The 17,144-nt window shown below is 38.8% G+C and overlaps 1 protein-coding gene and 1 long non-coding RNA gene across 3 annotated transcripts in view; one reads left to right on the top strand and one right to left on the bottom strand.

The window, feature by feature from the left end:
* s1pr4 (sphingosine-1-phosphate receptor 4) overlaps positions 1-17,144 on the top strand; it is a 525,180-nt gene that overhangs the window by 384,582 nt on the left and 123,454 nt on the right. The window lies entirely within an intron of this gene.
* Positions 5,171-10,274, bottom strand: LOC100538255 (uncharacterized). Of its 2 annotated transcripts, none has more exons than XR_011008339.2 (2): positions 7,074-10,274; positions 5,171-6,168 (listed from the first exon to the last, which is right to left on the bottom strand). It is a non-coding gene; the product is annotated as an uncharacterized lncRNA (long non-coding RNA). The 2 variants fall into 2 exon arrangements; XR_012397662.1 differs by having other exon boundaries at positions 5,171-6,164; positions 7,074-7,151.

Here is a 17,144-nt window from a genome sequence, read left to right as displayed (position 1 = left end):
CAAACCTTCTGAATGTAAGTTTTTGTATTGCAATAGGGTAATGTATCCCAGAACCCATTGTATCTAATAAATTACTAATAATTTTGCCATTGAAGAAAACCCACTCCTGACCTTTTTTTATTGATCACGCATGAAATTGGCTTGAAATTCCAGCACACACCACAAACAAAATAACAATAATCAATTATAAGTGGACCACATGACTAGAACAGTACTTTTCAAAATACAAAATAAGTCCATAAGTGACCATCTCTCTCTGGAAACAGCCCTAAGTGAGAAGCAGCCGTCCGCCTTTAGAGTTTTATAGTGCTTAAGATAATGTCAGTGACGAAAACTTTTCTTTTTTAAACGGCGTTTTAGATCAAAAACGATCCACTTCCACACTAGCGTTTCACCTAGCATTTCTGAAAATATCTCCCTCCACACTACGCCACCAAAAACGTATATCATGTGACCATTCGCGCACTCTTGGCATGCTCGTTCTAGTGTAAACAGGAAGCATGTGTCTCGCTCGGCATTTGGTTATTGTTAGTCAACAAACGCCGGTTAAACAACGAATGTGATGGCAAAGAAAGCAAGAGAGGTATTTTTGTGGACAGACGCGAGCGATTAGCGAGAGATTAGCGGACAATAGTGCAAACACCACTTTCATTTCTGTGTCCATGTTGTTTACAGTGAAGGCTGGTCTGCTGTTTTCCGGTAACATTAAAGCCATGTGTTATAGTCATGTGATAGGGGCTTGACGAATAAGGAAAGGATACGCAATGACACAAAAGCCCCAATCAGGTAGCGAATCTCAGCAGCCCCGCCTCCGTTTTCCCTCATCCACACTGAGACAGAGCAGCAGCGTTTTAGAAAGAAAACGGCCTCTCCAGCATTTCCAAAACACTTCGTTTTCAGTGCTCAAAAACTCTGGTGTAGTGTGGACGGATGACGTAGCAAAACTTATGCGTTTTCAAACTAAAACGTATTAGTGTAAACGGGGCCTTAGATGAAGCACAAGTAAACACTGAAGTCTCCATAGACTTCCTTGGTATGAGAGACCTCTTTTGACATTGTTTAGTTATTTCACAGAGATAATGTTAGTCCTGTTTTAAATCTGCCACTATGCTGACACGCAAGAATTTGTAGCTCCGCCCTCTTCTGAAAAGAGCACAATCTTATTTGAATTTAAAGCGACAGTCACCAAAACGGCACAATTTGGATCAAAGCATAAATGGGGCAGTTTAAAAGAGTTATAAAACAATATGTGTGTGGTATTTTGAGCTGAAACTTCACACACACACTCTAGAGCAGGGATTGGCAAACTTGATCCTTAAGGGCCGGTGTCCCTGCAGAGTTTTGTTCCAACACTAGTCAAACACACCTGAACAAACTAATCAGTGTCTTCAAGATCACTTGAACTCTATAGGGAGGTCTGTTTGAATAGGGTTGGAGCTAAACTGTGCAGGACACCAGCCCTCCAGGACTAAGATTGCCCACCCCTGCTCTAGAGACATCAGAGATTAACTTTACATCTTGTAAAACAGGGCATATTAGGGCCCCTTTAGGTCCATTTTAGCAACAAAATGGCACCTCCCACTTTCACTGTGCTGGCATCATGTCATGAATGTAAATGTGAGTTTCATATTTAAGTCAAGTAAAGTCTTGAACCTCAAAGTCATCTTTACACAATATACCTCATTCTTCATCATGCCATTCATTAGCACCTCAGTCAAGTTTTGCTACACAGATTTTATCTCCAACTTCTCTAACTGTGGACATTTATACAGTAGTAAAAGTCATCCATTAGAACACCTTCAATATCAGGAGCCTTCAGAATCGCATGGCGTTCGTGACAGTTTGACTTTATCAGCTATCGTACTATTAGCCTTTACATTTGACTGTTATTTTCATATCTGTCACTATTTACATTTTGCATGACATTTACATGTATATTCATTAAGCCAGACGCCTTTATCCAGAGCTACTTACAAATGAGCGATGCTATTCAGCGATTAATCATAAAGACGCAAATAATTACAAGCAGTAAAGCATTGTTTTCTTATTAAGATGCAGTTAAAAGCAATTTAAAAGACAATTTTAATGATGTTATTGAAAATTTAAAGTATTCACAACACTTTCCAGGACTACAAGACCAGTCATAAGTGCCAGTTTCACTCACATTGAGATTCATTCACACATTTATATGTCCGAAAGCTGAATCAGTAAGATTTTCAGCTGATATAAAACTATTTGAAAATCTGAAATCTGGGGGTTCAAATCGAAATGTTGAGGAAATCGCCTTTTTGGTTGCCTTTTAGGTTTTTAGTCCTTAGCAGTGCAGCTCAGAAAAACTGAGAATTGATATATTTACTGTAGGAAATTATAAAATATTGTCATGGATCATGATTTTTTACTTAATATTCTAATGATTTTTGGCATTAAATTAACATCAATTTTAACCTATTTAACATATTTTGGGCTATTACTAAAATTAACTACCATTTTTATTCAGGGTCACAAATATTTTTTATCAATTAAAAAAAAAAAATTTTTACTGAAAAAATATATATTTATTATTAAAAACCAAACAATCATGATGGAAAAATTATTCTTGATGGATAAAAAATCTAAAGTAAATGTTTAAGCTTTTGAGTTATAGTTGAAGTCCGAATTATTTGCCCCCTTTGATTTTTTTTTCTTTTTTAAATATTTCCCAAATGATGTTTAACAGAGCAAAGAAATTTTCACAGCATATCTGATAATATTTTTTTCTTCCGGGGAAAGTCTTATTTGTCTTATTTCAGGTAGAATAAAAGCAGTTATAAGTTTTTAAAACCATTTTAAGGTCAAAATTATTAGCCCCTTACAGTTTATAGTGTTTTTCAATAGTCTACAGATCAAACCATCGTTATACAATAACTTGCCTAATTACCCTAACCTGCCTAGTTAACCTAATTAACCTAGTTAAGCCTTTAAATGTCACTTTAAGCTGTATAGAAGTGTCTTGAACCTCTAGTCAAATATTATTGACTGTCATCATGGCAAAGATAAAATAAATCAATTCAATTCAATTCAGCTTTATTTGTATAGCGCTTTTACAATGTAGATTGTGTTAAAGCAGCTTCACATAAATGGTCATAGTAACTGGAACAGTGTGGTTCAGGTTTTAGTGTTTAAGTTCAGTTCAGTGTGATATAATCATTACTGAGAGTTCAAACACTGAAGAGCCAATTCATCGATGCGTAGCTCTCCCAATCCTGAACCATGCGAGCCAGTGGCGACAGCGGAGAGGGAAAAAAAACTTCACCTGATGGGAGTGATGAAAAAAAACCTTGAGAGAACCAGACTCAGTTGGGCACGACCATTTTAATTTCTCCGCTGGCCAAAAGTCTTGTGCAGAGCTTCATTCGCCGTGGTTTAGGCTGGAAGATGGCCTCAGCGAAGACTCGTCTGTCCCTGGAGCGTCGCTGGAATCAGACTCATGTTCTCCACTCCCTACGACCATCAGCGCAGCAGCAGCTCAGGATATGGCCTGGTCCCGGATATGGAATCCTTGGGATCATCACGTCGCTGGTCTTGGATCCAATCAGTGACTCCGCATAATCTGAGGACCTCAGGATGAGTATCCCCAGGTGAAAATAGAGTATAAAGAAAATAATTAGCGTAGCTGCTGTTCATAGTGTATATAAGCAAGATGTAGAAGCCAGTGTGGAACCCGCTAGGTGATGCATTGAGTGTATGCTTTACTAAACAGATAGGTCTTTAATCTAGTTTTGAACTGAGAGAGTGTGTCTGAGCCTCGGACGTTATCAGGAAGGCTATTCCAGAGTGTAGGAGCCATGAAAGAGAAGGCTCGACCTCCTTTACTTGATTTTGCTATTCTAGGTACTACCAGAAGCCCTGAGTTTTGAGATCTTAAAGAGCAAGTTGGATTGTAGCGAGACAGAAGGTTGGTTAGATAAACAGGAGCTAGATTATTTAGAGCTTTATAGGTGAGAAGTAATATTTTAAATTCAATACGAAACTTAACAGGCAGCCAGTGTAGGGAAGATAAAATTGGGGTGATATGATCATATTTTCTAGACCTGGTCAGAACTCTGGCTGCTGCATTTTGTACTAGCTGAAGTTTGTTAATAGAGGATGCTGGGCAGCCAGCAAATAGAGCATTACAGTAATCCAGCCTAGAAGTCATAAAAGCATGGACTAGCTTTTCTGCATCTGAGATGGATAGCATATTTCGTAATTTAGCGATATTTCTCAGATGAAAGAAGGCAGTTTTTGTGACATGAGATATATGATTTTCAAAAGTTAGATTGCTGTCTAATATGACACCCAGATCTTTTATAGTAGAGCTAAAGCTAACTTTGTATCCCTCTATTTGTAGGTTGAGTTGCGAGATCTGCTGTGTGCAAGATTTAGGCCTAATAAGTAATAATTCTGTTTTGTCAGAGTTTAAGAGAAGAAAATTGTTGGTCATCCAGTCTTTGATGTCTTTGATACACAGTTAGTTTAGAAAGTTCAGACGTCTCGTCAGGTTTAGTTGAAATATATAAATCAGTTATTAGAGATGAGTTATTAAAACTCTTATGATTAGAAATGTGTTGAGAAAAACAAAACAGAAAATGGGGGGAAAATAATAATAATTCAGGCTTATAATTCTGACTTCAACTGTACATGTGGGCTGAAGTTATTTAGCAAGGGTTTAAAACAAAAGTGTTACCAGCTGGCAGCTTTTACCTCACACTGAGCACATACCTCAGTGTGGATGGCTTTTCTGGTGTTACCCATTTGCCCTGTGGCTCACCGCATACGACACAAATAAACATGAATTGAATAGAATTAATATTCAATTTGTATTTTAATCCATATTTTTAAACTGTGGACATTGTCAAAGCATAAAACCACGATAATTATTGTTCCAAAGCACCTTCACAAAGCCTGTGTGCATGATTAAAACAGAAATACAGTTAATATGTTGTGCATAACGCAACAACAGCTGTCAATCTATATACATAGTAAATCTGCATAATTGCACAACTGCATATTTAATTTTCACCTCTTCTTAAACTTTTTCAGATAAACGTGATCTTATCATTAAAATGGTGAGGAACAGTTTACAAAATTAGCATGGATCAAGATTGTTTATTAAAAAAAGGATTGAGAGAGATTCATTGACAAAACAAGCCAAGTTTGCATGAAATCAACCTTTATTTGAGAGAGCAGTACAAGCAGCAGCAAAGCAAAGCAGAATGGCAGCTAAGAGATTATTATTTTTACTTTAGCTGTAAAATAAAGGAATTAACCACTGCAGTACATGAGCTGTCTTGCACAAATTGGTGCTTGCTGAGAAAGTGTGATTGTTATGGTGTAAATCACTGTTTTCTACTTATGAATAGCTTTAAGGGTCGTCAACATCAATGAAAACCCGAACTTGGTCCTTCATGCTTTGTATAAAGGCTGTGCGGATGTAGTGGTCCGGGGCGCCACCTTCTTGAACAAGGACCTGAGACAAAGTGGTTTTTCTACCCGCTACCCCATTAATCTGGACCTGCAGGTTGTGGTATTTTTTATTTTTATTATTGTCTTTAATCATACCCTGCATGTCAATTCGGAGATGCTGTGATTTAATCAGATTAGAATGTGCCTGGTTCACCAGGTGGGAATTATCCCAGTGATTCATCAGGTCTTCTGCCTCTCTTCTCAAATCTCTATTGCTCAGAGCAAAGTCATGTTCAGCGTCCTCCACTGAAATCGTTATTTTTTGGTTGATATCTTGGTCATTAATGACCTGCACCACTTTTCGGTCTCTCCTGTTACGATGTGAAGTGTTGTGGTGGTCTTCTACAGCATCTCTGAGGGTCTGGTCCTCCTTCACCAGCCCACAGAATCCCCAGCTGAAGATGTTAATCCTGCACCAGCAGTAGTCTTCTCCATATTTAGCACACTTGCTGTCGGCTCGGCACTGTCTGCCCCAGTAGTCCACGTTCTCCTGAGGTGAACAGTACATGCTTTGGCTCTTTCCGTCTTCATCGGTGCTCTTGCACTTGTATTCGCCGCCGTCAGGCTTGCAGTCTTCTGCGCACAGCGTGCCGAGATGAGTAAAGAAAGTTTTCCCTTCACTCAGACACGGTGAACAGAAGAGCAGGAGGAGAAAGAGAGAGACTCGCAGACGCTCCATTCTTTCTGTCCAGAGGAGAATAAATGAAGTTTAGAGTCAGTGGAAGCATTAACCATTGTGTGGTGTTCGTATTTTGGTTACTGAGCCAGTGTTCATGCGTCTGGTGCACCCGCTAGAGTTTTGGCTTTCCAAATTAACACCATCAAACAATTTAGTGTTAAATTACTCAACAAATGTTTACTTAATCCCAATTACAAGCCATATGCACTGCAAACATGGTTAATTTTCCCTTTTACGTTTGTTCTGAGCTAGCAATTTTACTATACTGAGTGAAGCCTGGAGCCGCTGCTCTTTTCAGTCACTTTTAAAAAGTTGCTAAAAGTAGTCAACGAATGTTAAAAATTGCTAAATTTGTTGCTATAGGTGCTTTTTGAAAAAAAAAAAAAAAAAAGTTGCTAGATTAGTAGCAAAAGTTGCTAAATCTAGCAACAAAGTTGCTAAGTTGGCAACACTGGAAATGTTTAAAAAAAAGTGCACTTTTGATGATCTGTTGTGTGATATAAGAACTCAGAGTGGTCACACTTTACAATAAGGTTTATTAGTTAATGTTAATTAATGAATTTACTAATATGAACAAACAATAAACAGTACATTTACTACTGTATTTGTTCACAGCAGTTAACGTTAGTTAATAAATATACAGTTGTTCGTTGTTAGATCATGTTAACTCATGGTGCATTAACTAATGTTAACAAGCATGGGCTTGCATGTTAATAATGCATTAGTAAATGTTTAATTGTGATTAATAAATGCTGTACATGTGTTGTTCATGATTAGTTCATGTTAGTAAATGCATTAACTAAAGAACCTTATTGTAAAGTGTTACCCTAAGAGTTTTAAAAATGTCCCAATTTCTTGTGAAAATTGTGTCAAACCAGTGAAAAGACTTTGAATAAAAAGTCAAACTTACGTGAATATGTTCCTGAATGTTAGGTCTGATGATCTTCAGTTGGCTTGACGCAGGTTTTGAAGAGGTCCAGCGCACACCAGTTTGACTGCATTAGGCCGGCTTTATATTCAGTTCTACCAGTCTGGTCTCCTCTTATCATCGATGTACCCTCTCGATAATGTGCAAATGGTCTTTACTGGAAATGTTAATGCACTCTCTACATGTGTAACAGCTTATTTTTTTAGAAGATGATAATGTTTCAATGTCAGGCACTGAGCAAACGAACGAGGGTGCAGCTATTTCAGTAACTCTTGCTGACTTAAAGGGATTGGACAATGAAACTGAAACACTGGACAATGTAGTGTTGGAGGTTTCATGGATAAATGTGAGCAGCCTGGTGGCCAATCTTCATTGATCGCACATTCCACCACTAAAAGCACACAACATTATGAGTGGCATATCAGAGCTCAAAAGAGAATAATTTGTTGGTGCACGTCTTGTTGGTGCATCTGTGACCAAAACAGCAAGTCTTTTCTGATGTATCAAGAGCCACGGTGTCCAGGGTAATGTCGGCAAACTACCAAGAAGAAGAACCACATCTAACAGGAGTAACTGTGGATGCAGGAGGAAGCTGTCTGAAAGGGATCTCTGAGTTTCTAAACAAAAAAAGTCCCAGCTGGCCCCGGCTGGGTCATTTGATTTTTCTGTGTAGAGTTTGCATGTTCTCCTCGTGTTGGCGTGGGTTTCCTCCAGGTGCTCCGCTTTCCCCCCAAGTCCAAAGACATGGCTATAGGTGAATTGAGTAAAGTAAATTGCCCGTAGTGTATGAGCACGTCAATGTTTATGTTCATTTCGTCATGCTCACCTGGGCTGGAGAGGTGGGTTTGGCTGGATTGGTTTTTCTAGATGAGTCTTTAGGCCGCGGGTTCCCAGAGCCATTATACTTGAATTTTTGAAGTTTCAATCCCATATTAGGATATTTTAATGTTGTCATTAAAGCATGGGTATTGTCTCGTCCTCATTTGATCATCAGCATATATTTATTTGTAATTAATCATTACATAATAAGGTTACTACAGGAGCTCACAAAAAGTCGACTTACGCCATGCTTTGCGCAAGAGTGCCCTCCATTTTGGTATTTTTGATGACCGCTTTGTAAACGACCCTGCCATTATCTGTACAGATGTTCAGCTTTATTAGTATCACTTGATAAATTGTTAATAAGTACTAATCTAGAGATGTGTACAAATAGCATTGTACTGTTTTATTTTACATTTACACATTTAGCAGAGGCTTTTGTGCAAAGCGACTTACAATTGAGGAGGCATTCAGCGATTCAACAAGAAGAGGCAATACACACAGGAAGTGCTGATTACACAAAGGAACTGTTCGTGCTAAGAACAGTGCTGGAGTAAGGAGGGGAGTGTTTGATTTTTTAACAAAAGTCTTTCTACAGGTGGTTTGTCAGGCCCACTCACCTCTGTAAAACTAAATTTATAAATTTAGTGTTTTCTTTTTGTTTTCTTAGATTTGGAATGCTTGCAAGAAGTGCAAACATGCTAAAAGCTGGTGCAAGTGTCTGTGTAAGGGTGCTTTCACATCTGTAGTTTGCTTCATTTGGTCTGGACCAAGGGCAATAAGTGATACATTTTCTGCAGTCTTTGGGTCGTTTTCACACCGCACTGCTGGCTTTGGTCCAAACCAGATGAAAAAGAACCAAAATGCAGTCATCTGACAAAACCCACATCTCTCATTGGCCAGATGTTGTTCAACATAGTTCTTAAACTGCTTATCGATTGGTCAGAATTCACGTGCGGGAAAATGCCAATGAACTCCCGCAAGTAAACAAAACAGGCAGATACAAAATGTCTGTGCTGACTGATTGTATCCCTGCTCAAAGTATACCATACAGGCTGTATACATCACTTTAGACAAACTATACTGAAGGATTCGGATTTCTGTTTTCCAGTCCATCTCCTCATGGACCAACGTTTATCCTTTTCATCATCCTGTTTCTCAGTATTTAACTGTGAATTGAGTTTAATTAATGAATAAGTTAACACATTGCTTAATATAAGAATATTCAGTGCATTTGCTTGTCTCTTTATACCTATTTTCAGGAGCCAGCAAACTAGGTCAGAGGTCATGGAGACCTTGAGTGGAACTGAGGGCTGAGGACTGGAAGCAACTGTTTCTATTGTTATTTCTATGAGTTAATACTGTCTAAAATGTCTAAAGTGATTTTTCTATATTTACGGTTAAATCTTTTAAAGTGATTCTACTTTTTATTCAAAATAGACTTTGTATAGTAAGAATATAACTGCCTGAATGTAGATTATACCAGTTTTTAACCAGTTTCGATAAAGACGGCTGACAGTACACTCAGCCTTGGATAAGAAACAGATTATACTTTAAGTGTGTGTGTTCTATTTGATTGTTGATCCGTTTCACAGGTCTGGAGTCAGCTCTAATCAGTCTAAAGGATGTCTGACGTTTATGCTTAAGATATTGTTCCGAATATACGCACGAACCCCACTCTCTCTCTCTCTATTGGTAAACTGCTGTCAACAAATATTTTTCTTTCATATCCCATAATGCACAGCGCATTGGCCTACGGCAGCTGGATAAGTCCAAAAGGCGGCTTATTTTTTTTTTTTGCGGTTGGGTCTATTTCTGTTCGGATCATGTTTTCACCACAAACGAACTGCTCCAGGGTTCGTTTGAAAGCTTACCAAGACCACCTCTTCAAGCAGGTCTCGGTACGCCTTTTTGGTCCGCTTTTTGGACTGCTACATTCACACCTGCCCAAACGAACCACACCAAGAAGGAAAATGAACTCTAGTGCGATTCAACCGAACTAAATGAGGCAGGTGTGAAAGCACCCTAACTGTTAGAAAGATTGTCTAACTAACTGATAGAAAGAGTGTGTTTTCTTCAGGTGGTTTGTGAAGACCACTCACCTGTGTGAGGCAGCCTCAGACTTGTATAATGTTTTGAGGTTGCCCTGTGGTGAGGTTTTATTCACAGAGGTTCAGGCGATCACAGAAGAGATTGGTTTTAGTTCACTGAAACTGATACTAGTGAATCAGCAGTGCATGTGGGAATAGGAAGATCATTCCACCAATAAAGAACATTTAATTAATTTTTTTTTAAAGTTTTGAACAGTCAGTGATCTTAAATCACATGTTGCATATGCTTATTTTGAGTGAAAACTTTGGACTGGATTGTGATGTTTTTCAAATTAATATTTTACTGTGCCTAATATTTAATGAGAGATTTTATTAGCGAGTCAAAGTTGTTCAGAATGAGGAGTTCTACAGTATGTGTATGAACCAAGTGTGCCGCAAGCCTGCGTTTGAGTGAAGGTCTCGGCCGTTAGATCGCCCCCTGGGGGCTGGCTGCAGTACAAGTCATAAAGCCCGCCTCCTCCGTGTTAATGAAGGAGATTTGAGCCCAAATAAAAAAAATTATTACACTTGCAATAAAATGTCCCGAAAGATGGTTCTGGTCGATTAAGGCACTGGTTATTGTGCTGAAATAGGTGCAGATCTTCATGTTTGTAAACAGTTTGTTTTTAGCAGTAATTTAATGCTGGGCGTGTCATCGTGATTGACAGCTGTGATTGACAGTTTCTCAAAGCAGCGCGTCTGAGCTTCGGCAGAAGACTGAAGTGTTATTATTCGATTTCTGTGTTATTTTACCATGACAAAATGAGTTCAGCAGTAAACTACAGTTTCTGACATACATGATCCTGGTGGAACACTGTTTATTCGCTAAGGTCAGGGCTTTTTTTGGGCTTTATTAGTTTGCTGATACACGCCTAACCACCCAGATAGCAAAATACACTCGGGCCAGTTCCGGCCAGATTCTCGCCTGCCGGAGACTTACCCCTCAGAGCTCAGAATGACTACCTCTGCTGGACCTACTCCGGATGCCTGGACTCACTGCCCGATTCCAGCCCGAGTCAATCAAGCTAGATGCGGCGGCCGAGCGAGCCGGCGCTGCCGCATGTGAGCCGGAATCAGCCCGCGACGCCGCGAGTAGGTTATGCGCTGCGGCCCGGAGCTGGCGCGATTGAATATATAAAACCCTCACATTTGTTAACGTTATTACATCCATTTGTGTTGATAAGACAGCAAACGCATGCTGAGAAGTTCGGGGGGCGTGGTTTATTTTACATAAAGCGTTTGGTTGGAAGCTCGACTCTGCTCATTTTCGCGGCTCCTCCTCTGGCTCCATCAGACAGTCCTTCTGCGCATGTCAAGGCTCCAATTTCAGCAGTCTTTTGCGACAGTTTGTGCCCGTCAAGCAGGCGTTTTGCCCTCAAGGCGTTCAATAGGAAAAGGGGCTGTCACGTCGTCCATATTTTTTACAGTCATTGGTATGAACATCATCAACATATTAAAAAGTAAAATAGTACAAACGTACAATAATTTAAGTTCTTGACAAATGCAATGTCATGGTGATGCACTGGTTTGGGTCCAGTAGGATCAAAACAACTCACAACCAAACCAGAGCAGACAGATCTCAACAATTTACAGTTTGGTCTGATCATTTTCAAGGTTATGTAAGGTTGTGTTCCTCAAAATCTTCTTTACACAATAGATTACATACATACATGTTTTCTTTTAGGTTGGCTACGACAATGTTTCAAACACAATTGACTGAGGAAATTCATGGAAATACATCCTGCACCTTCCCTTTCTGGAGGTAACCTCGCATCTCCTTTATCACCAGACCAGCCAGGCTTAATCTATCACCAACACTGGAAGTCATATTTGACTTGCGCTCTTATCTGTAACTGTCAGGAACTCTTTAGAGTATTCTGCGGGAGATTTACATTTATCGATTTAGCAGTTGGCATTATCCAAAGCTACTTACAAATGAGGGATGCAATAATGTAGGAATAATTCAAGCAAGCATTCAAGTGGATGTCTAGAAAAAAAGAAGCAAAAAAGTTGAGGGATGAATGAAAACAGGAAAGGTGTTTTGATAGGATGCAGTTTAGTGGCTCATGGAAGAAATCGGTTTTCATCTGTGTCCTGAATATTTTCAGGAATTCTGTATTTTGGATGGGGATTGATTGGAAAAACTCAATATATGAATATTTTTGCTCCCATTTCGTGCCAAATATCATTGAATTATGACATACAACTCACAAACCAAACAAGTGAACTCATTGTAAATGTGCTATTGCGACTTCCTGATGCCTCCTATAAGTCGCTCGAGAGGGTCCTTTGTATTTGTGTCGCGCTGGTGGCTTTAGACAGACACACTGAGCCCAAGATGTTATATGGAAAACTTTATGTAAACTTGAAGCATGACAAACAATACAGCAATTTGTGTCTTTGAATACCTGTTTTGTATGGTGCCGATTATTGCGTTGGTGTGATGGTTGTTGCGTGATGCCGTTTTGCATTGCTGTTTTGCGGTCAACAAAAAATACGGCTACCCCACTCTCCTTCTCTCCTCCTAACACCTGTGTGATTGTGCAAGCGCTTTATATGTTCTAGCAGGTGCCAGTTATGCCCACGTGACCAAAACATAAAACGTCACTGTGAAACCCAAACTAATCAGTATACAAATAAACATTATAATTAAATGAAAAGTAATATGGCTCCTATATGTGCTTAATTCAAACATAGACAATGATAGATTACAGGAAGGCTTCTCCTACTCCCAGCATAACAAATATTAAAGGTTTGGACATTGAAATTGTTGACATCGAAATCTAGGTGTCGTTATTGACAAAATGTTGACATTTCAACATCATTTCGGGTTTGTAACACTATGATGACACTGTTTCAATAAACAATTTATTGAATTTGTATTATCTTTCTGCATTATAGCTGGGTACGGTAATCTGAGTGTGTCAAACTAGAGCAAGTTAAGCAGCCTGGCCAAACTTGTCCAATGGTAATTTACCGTAATTATGTTTTACAGAGAGCTCAAGGTATCCTATGCACCCCGGATCACCCATTGTACTCTGTGTTTCAGCTGCTGCCACCAGGGCATTGTTTAAGTGTTCCTATTTGCAGGACAAATAGAATTATAAATTATTTTATAATGGCGTCCAGTAGGTCATTTAATGAGTCCAGTGGGGAGTATTTTAAGTTGTGTGGTATTATTTTACTAATGTGTACATGGAACTTTGCCTGTGTTGTGGCACCTTGCTGAACTTTTAGTTTCCCTAAACAGGATAATAAAGTTGAGTCTGAGTCTAAAATGTGTCTTGTAATCAAAATAAGAGATAAATGAGAAAAAAGAAAAGACAAAAACAGAATTATTTTGTGTTACAGTGGCTGTTATTATTAATAAAGTTCCTATCAACCCATGGCACATTCCCTTTCAGTCATTATTTCATGTTTTACATGTGAGATTAAACAGACATCAGTGTTTAGGAAATAAAGAGTCACAAATCAGCTGAATATCTGTAAATACTACTAAATTTCTCTCTTTTTTAGTTGCAGGGGGCCAAAAACACATGGCTCACTTGAGCCACAGATAAAATAAAGATACCTGTTTTTAAAATGCCTGTTTATATCAGATGCAGTCATGCGGTTCTGAATGAAGGGTCCCAGTGATGTGGTGTTAAGGGAAAACAGTAATGGTCCAAGAACTGAACCCTGAGGAACCTCCACCACCTCTGGTTCTTCTGTGGCATCACTGCAGAGAAAATAAAATGCTTTTGAGACTTAAATGCTTCTTAAAGGGCCATGAAACCCCCTCGTTTCAGCAGGGTGTTTTCACACCTCTACTTTAGAAAAAGTCAGAAAAGTGGGCGTGTCCAGCTCTGTTTAGGGGGGAGTGTTGGAGGAACTAAAGTGGGAGGGTGTGGGAGTGTCTATTTGGGCGCGCTGAGTTTCAGAGTCAAAACACACACACAGGAGAAAGTGATGGTGTTTAACCTACATGGACATCTGTAGTCGAATTATTTGCCAAATTATTAAATGGTGGACTTTAACTGCAGTTTGGCTCTTTGATTCAGGGAATACATTCATGTCCCTCGCGACAAACGAGATATTTGATTCGAGGAGCTGCTCTAAGCGTGTATTTTTCATGCTATGTTTGTTACCGCACGGCGAATGAGAGAAAAAAACCCTCCGCATTTCCCGGAAACTTAGATGCACACGGCAGGTAGTGTCAGAAAGCCGCGTGTGTTATTCCGCTCACAAAATGCGGTAAAAACCCTACACGAGATTAAAGTTTGGTTGTGGTGCTAACATGTTTACACTCGGTGCAACAGTTAACTTAGTTTGATACGAACAAACTGAATAAACAAAGAGCACTGGACGCTCACTTACCAAATCTGTAGAGACAGGACAATCACCAGCAACTAGAGCCGCGTCTTTATGAAGAGAAGACTACAAGCGTATCCGGATCTCAGCGTTTGCAGATGAGAACAGCTCTCAGGTAAACAATAATCCTCCTTAGACACGTAAGTTATTGTTGTCGCGCGTCGCGTACACTGTTAATCCACACGAGACGCCAGCTGCGCTCTCACAGAGAGAAAATGAAAACAAAACTTAACGGCAGCAAACTATAAAAGCAACACTTCACGCTTGTTTTGCCAACACAACGTGGCGTCTCTGCCGTGTAAACACTCTGACAGTAATGAATATTAATGAAGTTGCACAATAGAGCGCGCTGATTGGTTTGAACCAAGCCTTACTCATGCATTAATGCAGCAGGCTGTAAGACGTAATAAGACTCACTCTGGCACAGACGCCCAGTCTGCACGCTGGAATACACGCTATTATATCATGGCCGTGACGCAGCTTCAAAAATTCGTTTCAAACCGGAAGTACGAATTTGCTTGAAATAACGCAAAAACAACCAATTTACACTTTTTAGTGAAATATAGGTGTCCTAATAGTGTTTTTAGCAGTGTGGGACACATATACCACTGTCAAAAGCTCAAAAAATGTGTTTTGGTGTTTCGTGACCCTTTAATATAGCCTACTCTCATGTCTGTGCTAACGCTGAATGAAGCGAGTGCACCGATGCCCATTCAGACCAATCACAGATGCTTCTGCTGAGCTCCTGAACACACAGGCATTCAGCTCATGCTGATATGCTCTCTCATTGGCTGCAGCTCGTCACTACATCTGACAACACGTGGGGTTGAGTCGGCCGACTGCTCTTGAATATTTAGCATGCTGAATGTTGGATTTCCGTCTGTGAGGTGTCGGCGACGTGTCAGCGAGCCTTGTGATGCGTTGTTCAGTAGTTCACACATAAAGAGCGGCGAGCGCCGTGCACCCGCAGATTTCTTCCCGATCACAGCCCGATCTGTCGGCGAGCTCGTTAACTTCCAAATCGGCCTCAAATCAGGCTTAAAATCCTCTAGTGTGAACTAGGCATTAGATAGTCACCAGTTTTATAATGATTTGTTCAGCTGTAGTTTAAAATTACACTGAGTTTTTCCTACTCTAAGGGCTTATTATGCAATCTCTGTCGCCATCCTGTGGTGAAATGTCAGTCAATTTTTTTTTTTGCTCAGAATGACAGGCTGATGGCTGCCGATCCACTGAATCTCAAAAATTATGAATATTTAAAAAAAGGCACTTTTCTTATAAATAAACTGCTTAGCTGCAATCTAAACAATTACATTCTCAACTAAAAAAAGACTCAAAAGTACATAATGCTGTCGAGCCGCTGCAATTTTTGTCAAACTGTTGTGAGTTTATTGATCTGCTGTCACTCTTTATGGGCGGAGTAATACACAAGGGTCAAGAGGCTGTATGCGTGATGTTATTGCAGAATATCACACGGCTATCAACCAATCCGATTCTAGAATCAGACAGAACTGTTATATAAACACAAATATCCTTACAAATGTGATTGATGTTCTGGGTTATACATGCAAGATAGATTGTCTGGTTAAGGAGGCAAAGTATTGGTTTATGCCAGATGCTCTGTGATTGAACTGAAGACTTTTAGGACAGATCACTTAGAAATCAATGGATTTATCAGTAACAACAGAATAGGCACTAGTCACTATTAAAATAAGTACCTTGTATACCTAGTATCTAGTGAATAAGTACTAGTGTCTAATGCAGGGGTCACCAACCTTTATGAAACTGAGAGCTACTTCTTGGGTACCGATTATTTTGGGGGGGCTACCATTTTGATAAACACTTCTCAAATAACAAATTTGCTCGATTTACTTTTAATTATACTTTGTTTTTGGTAATAATCAATGATATTCATGCATGTGAAGACACTGATCATGTTAATGATTCATACAAAAGTTATCAACAATGATTTAACAGGGTAGGAAATACCCTGTATTTAATGTATCAATGTGCAACACTTTATTTTTATATATCTCTGCAAATATTTATATTTTTAAAAGATTACTTTTATATTAGATTAAGCATACTGGTAAGTGGTGCTATGGTGAGCTATTTTTAGAACAGGCCTGCGGGCAACACATGTGATCCTCGCGGGCTACCTGGGCCCGGTATTTCAAAAGTAATCCAGTAGGATTTTGGATAAGGGATTGGATCAAATCTTGAAAATGGGTTTTTCAAAAGAAAAAATGGATTACCTAATCGGAATAGATCACGTAATCTAATCCTGGTTTTGATCCGGATCAAAACTTTACTTTGGGTTTTTCAGACCTTTTTTGTAGGATCTGGATCACTTTGATCCAAAAAACCTGGATTAAACTGTTCCCATCAGAAGGCTGGATTTAGTGTGGATTTTATGCCCAAAATGTAATGAAAACTTAAAAATGTATTAAATAATACTATTATTGGATCATGCAGTATCTTACGAGATATACTATTATTTTAATAAGGTTTAAATTTTATTTGTTCATCTGTCAGGCTATAGTGATTATTGGCTTTAACATATTTAGGCTTTTAGTATAGGCCTACAGCAAACAGCTGGCAAAATTGACCAGAAACAATACATTTTATTCAGTCACTAATTGATATATATATATATATATATATATATATATATATATATATATATATATATATATATATATATATATATATATATGTATATATATGTATATATATATATATATATATATATATATATATATATATATATGTATATATATATATATATATATAT

Source organism: Danio rerio, chromosome 22, assembly GCF_049306965.1.
Source record: "Danio rerio strain Tuebingen ecotype United States chromosome 22, GRCz12tu, whole genome shotgun sequence".
In the NCBI taxonomy this organism is placed as follows: Eukaryota; Metazoa; Chordata; class Actinopteri; order Cypriniformes; family Danionidae; genus Danio; species Danio rerio.
This window is presented reverse-complemented; position numbering and strand designations above follow the sequence as displayed.